Source organism: Lissotriton helveticus, chromosome 3_2 (assembly GCF_964261635.1).
Source record: "Lissotriton helveticus chromosome 3_2, aLisHel1.1, whole genome shotgun sequence".
NCBI lineage: Eukaryota > Metazoa > Chordata > Amphibia > Caudata > Salamandridae > Lissotriton > Lissotriton helveticus.
In genome coordinates, this window is record NC_136062.1 from 99,508,690 (window position 1) to 99,519,148 (window position 10,459).

The window sequence follows — 10,459 nt, forward strand, 5'->3', positions numbered from 1 at the left end:
AAAGCGAGAGAGATGTCGATTTAGGTGGGCTTCAAGCATCTTAGCAGGAGCCGGCAGAAGAGATATGGGTCTAAAATTCTGTAACACTCCTGGGTCCAGGGTAGGTTTCTTGAGCAGGGGTTTTACTATGGCTTTCTTCCAAGCTGCGGGGAAAATGCCATGTTCCATCGCATTATTCATGATTTTCAACATGGGAGGAAGAATAGTATCCCTGCAGGCCTTAAGCACTTTCAGAGGGACCGGATCTAAGGGAGAGGCAGATTTAATTCCATCCAGCAGGCAGTTCAACCCCTCAAGAGAGAGCTCCGGGAAGTGGTTAAACACCTGGGAAGGGTTATCGACCGCAGCTTCAAGATGTCTAACTCGAGCGGTGTCCTCTTCACTCAGGACACTCCTCTGAGTTTGCAGTGCCAAATAGATATCATCTATTTTTTTTAAAAAGAAGTCCGAGATGTTGTTGCAAAGCTCCTGTGTGACTACCACGGGGTCAGGGGCCTGAAGAGAGCAGAGAGAGCTCACGATCTTAAAGAGCTCTTTAGAAGAAGTGGGAGAACGAATTAAGTTGGTAAAATAATCCTGTTTCTCCTTGATGACTCTACTTTTGTACTCTCGTATCAGGCGCCTGTATACTTCCCGGTCAGTTGGATCCCAGGATTTACGCCAACACCTTTCCTTCCTTCTACATTTCTGTCTGAGTAGCCTCAGAGTTTCCGTAAACCAGGGGGCAGTGGGTTTTTGTCGCGCAACATACTTGAGAGAGGCAGGGGCTAGCTCATCCACCGCTGTGGAGAGAGAGTCAGCCAGCTCTTGAGCTGCATCATCTACTTTCATCAGGGATGTCCTATTTACAGTCGGGACAAAAGGTACAAGTCCCTCATTCGTAATGTTTCCAAAATTTCTTTTTTGCACAGCAGCAGCGCTAGCTGGTTCTCCAAGCGGAAAGGGGAGACTCTGCCACCGTCTCTACCTTTACCGCAAGCGCCCGCTGCTCCTTCCTGCCTTTATGCTCGTCGCACTTGTGGAAGCTAGAGCGCTAACCGCTCTTCCCCTTGTGCTTCATCATGTTTCTGTGTACCAGGTGCTCCGGATGAAGTGTTTATGATGGGGCCTCCCTTGCCACAAGAAATACCCAAAAGATCTTTATTTCCACAATTACTAGTCCTCTGTGTTGCAGGGGCAGGGTGAGAGGGAAGGGTGATGTTGCCAAGTCCTGGGGAATAACTCTACCCTGAGAAGGATCACCACATATGCAGATCAGTGACATCCCACTGGATGCAAATCCGGGTACATGTGTGGCACATGTAGCTCCAGCAGCCGTTGTATCGCATAATTTAAACAATGTGGCTAGTTGGGACACAATTCATTCGAGGTGCTCTTTGATTGGCTGTAATTGATCCTCCAGAATGCTGACAAAAGTCTTATATATCTCCTCAGTGTTAACTATGCCTGTAGATAAGGTGTTTGATCCCCTTTTACCATTGTTTTAATCGTTTTGTATTTTATCCGTGATGCTCGAGTGTTGGATTTTTAATGTTTGGTTGCAGGTTCAACAGGGTAGGCAGGATTGTTTGGCCTCGGGGAGGGCTAAAGAGGCCAAATGTGGCAAAGGGGAGCCAACATTTGTTATGGGAGCACTGGCTCACTGCAGGAGCCTTGAACAGTGGGGAGATGCTGTTGCCCCTGTTGCCCTAATATCACCGTTCTTCACGAGGATACAAAATAGCGCTGCCTCCTACTCTGCAATGCAGGGTGCTTTGCTCTTTGGGGCAAACTTTACCTTCTGAACCTGGTGGGACTCCTTATCCCATGTTCATGCTGATCAACCCCAGCAGCAGCAAATTGCCCCGCACTGCAGAGTAAGAGGCAGCGCTATTAAGCGTGATCCCAGCACCTCCCTCTTCATGGAACTGGACCTGGTTAGCAGTACCCTGTGACAGAGAGTCCAACCAGGGTCAGGAGGTAAAGTGTACCCCAACTAGCAAAGTGTCCCGCACTGTTGAGTATGAGGGAGCACTATTAAGTGTGATCCCAGCCCCTCCCTCTCCACGCAGTTAGGGCTGGTCATCAGGACCCTCGGACAGCAAACCCCACAAGGGTCTTGAGGTAATGATTAAATGTTCCTGTATTAGCACCCACAGCTGGAAAATGTATACAAGAATAAAAGACTACTAAAAAATAGCAATTGTGGTCTTCATCCACGAAGATTATGTCACCACCTAAATTGCTAAGGCCATGTAAAGTTACATGTGCATGGACAGGAGAACTACAAATGTCAGCAATTGATATAGACTGTGGCTGCACCATCAATAAAAAAGAAATGGAAACACAGTGCGAACACTAATAAGGGTAATCCTCCTAAAGATTCAAGCTTGAACAACTAACAAAAAATCAGATGTTTCCTAAAATACTGTGGAGGATGAATCCCTAAAACCACAACGTCCCTTGAGGAGGTGTAAATGTAGTATAAGCACACAAGTTATACTCAGTAGACTTGTTAAATAAGCACCTGACCAATCGTTGATAGCGCCATGTTGTAGGGATTTTGCTGGTAAGCAGAACTGTGCCTTGTGATGACAGGACGTCAGAATGCAGGAACTGAGGGCCTGATTTAGATCTTTGCGGATAGGTTACTCCATCACAACAGTGACTGATATCCCGTCAGCCGGAATATAAATCCCATGGGATATAACAGTATTTATATTTCAGCTGATGGGATTTCCATCACCATTGTGACGGAGTAGCCCGTCCACCAAGAATTACATGAGGTCCTGAGTCTCTCTACAACATTAGTATCTGTCAGCCTGAATCCTGGCAAGTTCACAGTGCCTCACCTGAATTTCTAACCATCCCAGAGTAGCAGGTGATTTTGGCAAACCTAGAACATGACCCTTTAGTCCCTAAGGGAACTGTGGAAATAGATCTTCACCTTTAGTCTCTCACTCATACATGCCCTTAGTAAACAAAAGAAAGACACAATGAAAGTTTAAAATACATTTATTGAGACTTACGCAGTTTATTATCAACCATATGTGCTGCAATAAGTAGGCAAATGTTCTTAGCAACATAATCAGCATTACTAGCAGGCTGTATACAATACAATAAACAACCCCACCATGGCAAAGTATCTATCTGTCTATGCCTAGCCTTAGTGGTCTCTGGGATTAGCAATGGACCTCATACCTCATGTGGTTGTTAGGAGGTCTGCATCATGAGTGTAAACTCAGTTTACATAAGGCTTCATGTCAGGCTCTGCGTGCGTTCGTTCAGGACAGGTCTCTCTGCCAGAATTCTTCTCTCTGCCCCGAGTGGACAAGACACAGGTTATGAGATAAAACTTCTGTATTGAAAAAACAGCAGCTCGGCTACCATATTATGTCTAAAACATTAGAAGATGTTGCTCTCTGGGAAAAAGAAGACAGTACATTATGTTGTAATGTATTCCAGGCAACCTTGTACAAAATGTGCAGACTGATTTCTGTGAAGAATCACTGAATAATAAAACAACATGTACAGCTTATTCCTAAAACAATGGTACAAAAACAAATGTGTTTTGTATGGCTGTGCAAAGCAAAGGCAGCCTAAAATATGCTAAACTAAGGGAGAAGAAAAGTTGGCATGAAAGGGACATCACTAAAATACACACACAGTAACACAAGAAATACACAGCTAAAAGACACCAATCAGGTTTATAAACATGGATTCTAATATGATAAATAAAACAAGACCAAAACTACAATAATCCAATCTGTAGAAGTGGAGGTATTTAATTTTAAAAGGAATAAATGCAGTAAACTCTTAGAAGCAAATGGCAGTAAAAAGGTAACTTTAGGTTGTGCTGGACCGAGGCATAATCAAATTTCGGGCCAACTGTGATGGAGCCGGCCAGCTACAAGGCCCACGCAGACCCTGATGAACAAAGTACCTTTCCTGGATGCAAACAGCGAGATGCATTGATTTCGAGGCCCGCAGGTGCAGGATGTGTCAATCTTCTCTACACAAGTAAGGCGATGTGTCAGTTTTGAAGGCGGGCACTTGAGTTGAGATGCGTTGAGCAATATGCCAGATACTGCCACGCAGTTGAGGGGATGTGTCAATCTCATCATACTGCAATGATGGCAATACGCTGTCCTATGCGTCGATCTCTGAGGGCAAAGCGCTGGTTCTCAGGTGATGCGCCGATTTTACTTCTGCAACCAGGTCATTGCGCCAGTTTTGCTACACGCACACAGGATATGCATTGAAATTTGTGTTGCAAGTATCTGGGTCACTTCCCGTGAGCCATGCACAGGAGCACGGGTAGAGACTTTATTATCCATGAGTCACAAGCAACAGGAGACAAGTCAACAAGCCCCTCGAGATTACTTGGAGTGAAGGCAGGGTCCAACTCTTCTTCAGCAGAGTCAGAGAGAAACAGACAGCAGGGCAGCAAACAGAAAAGCAGACCTTCCATACCAGCAGTCCAGATGAGTCTTTTGAGCAGCACAGCAGTTCCTCTGGCGGAGGTTATTTTTATTACAAGTCCAGTAGTGTTCAATTTTAGGGGGTCAGAGAGCCAGTACGTATAACCAAAATTGCCTTTGATGTGGGGTGACTTCAAACCAGCTCTCTCAAGTGCACAAGTATCCATTTCAACCCAGTCCTGTCTTCTAGGCTATCTGTGGGGGGTGATCAGTCCTGTATGTGGGGAAAAGACTCTGTCTATTCAAGTGAAGTGGTAGCCCCTCCCTTCCATTCTGCCCAGGCAAGGTCATTAGAATGGATGGATACTCCGACACCTTTCCTTCCTGAGTTGTGGCTTTCGAGATGGAATAAACAAAGTGTAGCTGTCACCCACTCCAGACATGTATTGGAGACAGGCTGTCAAGGAACACAGAGCAGTAAGTGCAGAGAAATGTCCTCTTTCTAAAAGTGGAGTTTCTAAAACAGTAATGTAAAATTCAATTTCACTAGTGAGGAGTATATATCATTACCTTTCCAAAGACATGAAACATGAAAAAGCTACTCCTCTCTGGTCAGGAATTATACCTTAAACATGTATTAAGGAGTTCCCAATGCTAGCCCATGAGAGGGGTAGGCCTCACAGAAGTGAAAAACAGATTTGGGGGTTTGTCACTACCAGGACATGTAAAGATTAAACACACCTGTACTACCTTTTACTTACATGGGACCCTGCCCATAGTGTTACATATGGCCTCCTTAAGGGTTGTCTATATGTAACAAAAGGTGAGTTTGAGGCTTTACAAGTAGTTTTAAATGCTAAGTCGAAGTGGCAGTAAAGTGCATACACAGGCACTGCAAAGGCAGGCCCGAAACAGGTCTGAAAGGACACTTATGTGGGTGGTACAATCAGTGCTGCAGGCCCACTAGTAGAATTTGACTTACATGCCCTGGGTATTATATCACTTTACAAGGGACTTACTAGTAAATCAAATAAATCAATATGGTATACACCAATGTCACCATCTTCAGGGGAGAAGCACATGCCCTTTTGTACTAGTAGTAGTAGTAGCTTTATTCAATTTATCATAAAATCATGAAAGCAGAACAACATACAGGCCCGGCTGTCCTGGCACATGCCACCGGAAATCCCTCTGGTGCAAGCACCAGAGGGATTTCTTTTGCTTCCCCAAAGACCCGGGAGCTGGGGAAGAGCTTTCCCAACTCCCGAGCCCCCCCCCCTTTTTTTGAAATGACGATCAGTGCATACGTCGCGCTGACGTAATTTCATAGAACTTGATACTGAAATGAGCCTTTAGGCTCATTTCAGTTTCACTTTCTATGTGGTCAGGGGGCTATCTCAGCCCCCTGAGCATGTAGAAAGACGGGAGAGGTATCATTGGAAAGGGGGGCAATCCCCAAGCAGGGTTCCACCCATTAGACACCAGAGAAGGGGCAGCGGCCCCTTGGGCAAGGCCTTGCTCCCCCCAAAAGTATTGGCAACATTTAGTCTTTCCATCCCCCCCCCCCCCCCCCCGGGGCATAGGGGGTAGCAGCCCCCAATCAGCCCCCGGACAGAAATCCCACTAGACACCAGGGATTTTTTTGGTCAAGTTTACTTAGGGTGAGGGCTTCCCAAAATGGTCATGACAATGCCCCCACCCCGGCCAAAATTACAGCCTTTCTGCAAAAAGCCCACTAGATGTCAAGGATTTATTTTGGGCAATTAAAATTAGGGTGGTGGCTGCCCGAAACAGGCATGCCAATGCCCCCATCATCTAAAAATAAACTACAGCCTTTCTGCACCCCCTAGGGACAAGATGGGGGCATTAGCCCTCTAATCTGCTCCCCAGGGGGCAAAAAGCCCCGTGGACGCTAGGGATTTATTTTGGGCAACTGGAATTTTGATGGGGGCTGCCCAGAATGAGCACGCCAATGCCCCCAGCCCTCCCACTAAAATTACAGCCTTTCTGCCTCCCCTGGGGGGAAAATGGGTGCAGTGGCCCCTGATCTGCCCCCTGGGGGGGGCAGAAAGCCCACTAGGTGCCATCAATTATGCAAGGTTTTTTTATGCGTGAGGGTGGGGGCTGCCCAGAATGGGCATACCAATGCCCACACCCCTAAAAATAGCCACAGTCTTTCTGCCCCCCTTGGGGGCATATCGGAGTAAACCTCCAGCCCCCGATTATCCCCAGGGCGCGAGAAAGGCCACTAGGCAAAGACTTTTTTAGCAATATGCCTACCTGTGGATTTTGGGCCCTAGCGCAGCAGGCACATAGAGAAACCTAGCAAACCTGTACATTTTTGAAAACTAGACACCATGGGGAATCCAAGATATGGTGACTTGTGTGCCTCTCACCAGGTTCTGTGACCCAGAATCCCTTGCAAACCTTAAACTTAGTTAAAAAAAGCACATTTTCCTCACATTCTGTGATGGAAAGTTTTGGTATCTGTGTGTATCCACACAATTCAACCTACCCTGCATTTCCCAAAGTCTTTAGAGAAAAATGGTACCTCACTTGTTTGGGTAGACCTTGTGCCCAGGACAGGAAACGGTCCAAAACACATTTGGACACACCACATTTTCCCAGTGAAACTGACCGTTTTTTGCAAAGTACCTAGCTGTAGGATTTGAACCCTAGCTCTGCAGGGACCTAGGGAAAACCAGCAAACCTATACATTTTTTAAAACAAGACACTCAGGGAAATACTGGAAGAGGTGACTTGTCGGGCTCTCACCAGGTACTGTTACCCAGAATCCCTTGTAAACCTTACACTTTGTTAAAAAAAAGCAAACTTCCCTCATAATTTTGTGGTGTAAAGTCCTGGACTTTGTTTGGATCCACAAAATTCCCCCTACCTCTATTCCCCAAAGTCTTCTGAGAAAAATGGTAGCTCACTTGTGAGGGTAGGCCTAGCGCCTGTGACAGGAAACGGCCGAAAACTCAATGTGGACACACCACATTTTCACAGTAAAAACTGACCCTTTTTTTACAAAGTGCCTACCTTTAGATTATGAACCCTAGCTCTGCCGGCACCTAGGGAAACCTAGAAAACCTATACATTTTCTAACACTACACACCAGAGGAATCCAGGTTGGGATGACTTGTCTGGCTCTCACCAGGTTCTGTTACCCAGAATCCCTTGCAAACCTCAAAACTTGTCCAAAAAGACACATTTTCCTCATATTTCTGTGGTGGAAAGTTCTGAAATCTGCGTGGATCCACAAAGTTTTACCCACCTCACATTCCCCAATGTCTTCTGAGAAAAATAGTACCTCACTTGTGTGGGTAGGCCTAGTGCCAGCGACAGGAAACGGCCAAAAACACAACGTGGACACACCACATTTTCTCAATTAAAATTTACCCTATTTTTGCAAAGTGCCTAGCTGTAGATTTTGAACCCTAACTCTGCCGGCACCTAGGGAAACCCAGAAACCTATACATTTTAGAAAACTAGACACCCAGGGGAATCCAGGATGGGGTGCCTTGCCTGGCTTTCACCAGGTTCTGTTACCCAGAATCCTTTGCAATCCTCAAAACCTGTCCAAAAAACACATTTTCCTCATATTTCTGTGGTGGAAAGGTCTGGAATCTGTGTGGAGCCACAACATTCCACCCACCCCCACACCACATTTTCACAGTGAAAACAGACCCTTTTTTTGCAAAGTGCCTACCTGCAGATTTTGAACCCTAGCTCTGCCGGCACCTAGGGACACCTAGCAAACCTATACATTTTTTAAATATAGACACCCAGGGGAATCCAGGATGGGGTGCCTTGTCTGGCTTTCACCAGGTTCTGTTACCCAGAATCCCTTGCAAACCTCAAAAGTTGTAAAAAACAACAACATTTTCCTCACATTTCTGTGGTGGGAAGTTCTGGAATTTGTATGGATCCACAACATTCCACCCACCCCCTATTACCTAAGGTCTTCTGAGAAAAATGGTACCTCACTTGTGTGAGTAGGCCTAGTGCCCACGACAGGAAACGGCCCAAAATGCAATGTGGACACCACATTTTCACAGTGAAAACTGACATTTTTTTTGCAAAGTGCCTAGCTGTAGATTTTGAACCCTAGCTCTGCCGGCACCTAGGGAAACTTAGCAAACCTATATATTTTTGAAAACTAGACACCCGGGGAAAGCCAGGATGGGGTGACTTGACTGGCCCTCATCAGGTTCTATTACCCGGAATCCCTTGCAAACCTAAACATTTGTAAAAAAAAACACATTTTCCTCACATTACTGTGGTGGAAAGTTCTAGAATCTGCATGGATCTACAAAATTCCACCCACCCCGCATTCCCCAAAGTCTTCCAAGAAGAATGGCACCTCACTTGTGTGGGTAGGCCTTGTGCCCGCAACAGGAAACTCCCAAAACACAACATCGACACCACATTTTCACAGTGAAAATGGACCCTTTATTTGCAGAGTGCCTAGCTGTAGATTTTTACCTCTAGCTCTGCCGGCACCTAAGGGAAACCTAGCAAACCTATAAATTTTTTATTACTAGACACCTAGGGGAATCCAGGATGGGGTTCCTTGTCTGGCTCTCACCAGGTTCTGTTACCCAGAATCCCTTGCAAACCTCAAAACTTGTCCAAAAAAACACATTCTCCTCATATTTCTGTGGTGGAAAGTTGTGGAATCTGCGTGGATCCACTAAATTGCACCCACCTGCATTCCCCATGTCTTTCGAGAAAAATAGTACCTCACTTGTGTGAGTAGGCCAAATGCTTGCGACAGGAAACGGCCAAAAGCGCAACGTGGACACACCACATTTTCTCAGTGAAAATTAACCCTTTTTTTGAAAAGTGCCTAGCTTTAGATTTTGAACCCTAACTCTGCCAGCACTTAGGGAAACCCAGAAAACTCATACATTTTTTAAAACCAGACATCCAGGGCAGTACAGAATGCGGTGACTTGTCTGGCTCTCACCATCTGAGATACCTACCCCTAGGATCCACCCAGAAACGACCCAGAATAGCGCTTCAGCGCGCCCAAACCTCGAAAGAAGCGCTACACAGCCCCCCCTAGACTCTGCCTAACTTCTATACAGTGGTTTGACACCCCTCCACGGTGCTGCCCAATCCCCTAGAGCTGGTGCCTACCACCTCTGCCAAGGCTGCCTGACCCTAGGATGGCCACCCTCTAGAGCTCTAAGAGCCACAGATTTGGTGCCTACAACCTCTGGCACAAGTTTCCCTCTGCCCCATAATAAAGATGGAACCTCTTCCATAGAGCCCCCTGCCCAGCAAGAAGCCTCTCGCCCCCTGCCACGGCTGCCTGGCCCTAGGATGGCTACCCTTGAGAGCTCTATGAGCCACAGCCTACCAGCTGACAAGCATTTTCAACTTAACACATCCCGCGCCCTGCTCAAATAAGATTCCGGGAAGTAGAACACTAAACCTACCAGGAACTACAACCCCTCCCAGGACCCTACCCAGCCCCTGCTTGACCGTCAGAGTCCTGACTACAACTAACAACAGGTCCTGGCCAGTCACGACGGGAACTGTTAACACAACATCCATCTCACTTCTGACTTGTCTGATTAACCCCCTCCCCACTTCACAATCACCCCCCTTCTATGACCTGCTCCCCTCTGCATACAGTACCTCCACAATGGCTCTTGACTCGCCAACCCCTCCCACACAATCCCTACCTACACACCTGAAACCGCATAGCCCAAACTCGTTCACCATTATCTTCCCCCCTCCTCTCTATAAAAATGAGACGAATCTTCAAACAGAAACTAATCCGACAACACAAAGAAACCCTATTCACAGATATTTACCACTCATCTCCCAACGGTCCGATCAAGATGGACCTAATTTTCCACACGGAGAGACCGGAAGACTGGATCTCCACTCTCAGAACGAAACTTTATGTCGCCAAAACCACATTCACTCCTCACAGTTGCAAACTAACTACCATACTCCCCAATTGCTCGGCTATAAGAGGGATCAAATCCGTGACCATCTACACGAATGGCACTGTCCTCATTCAGGCAAACAATGAGAACCTT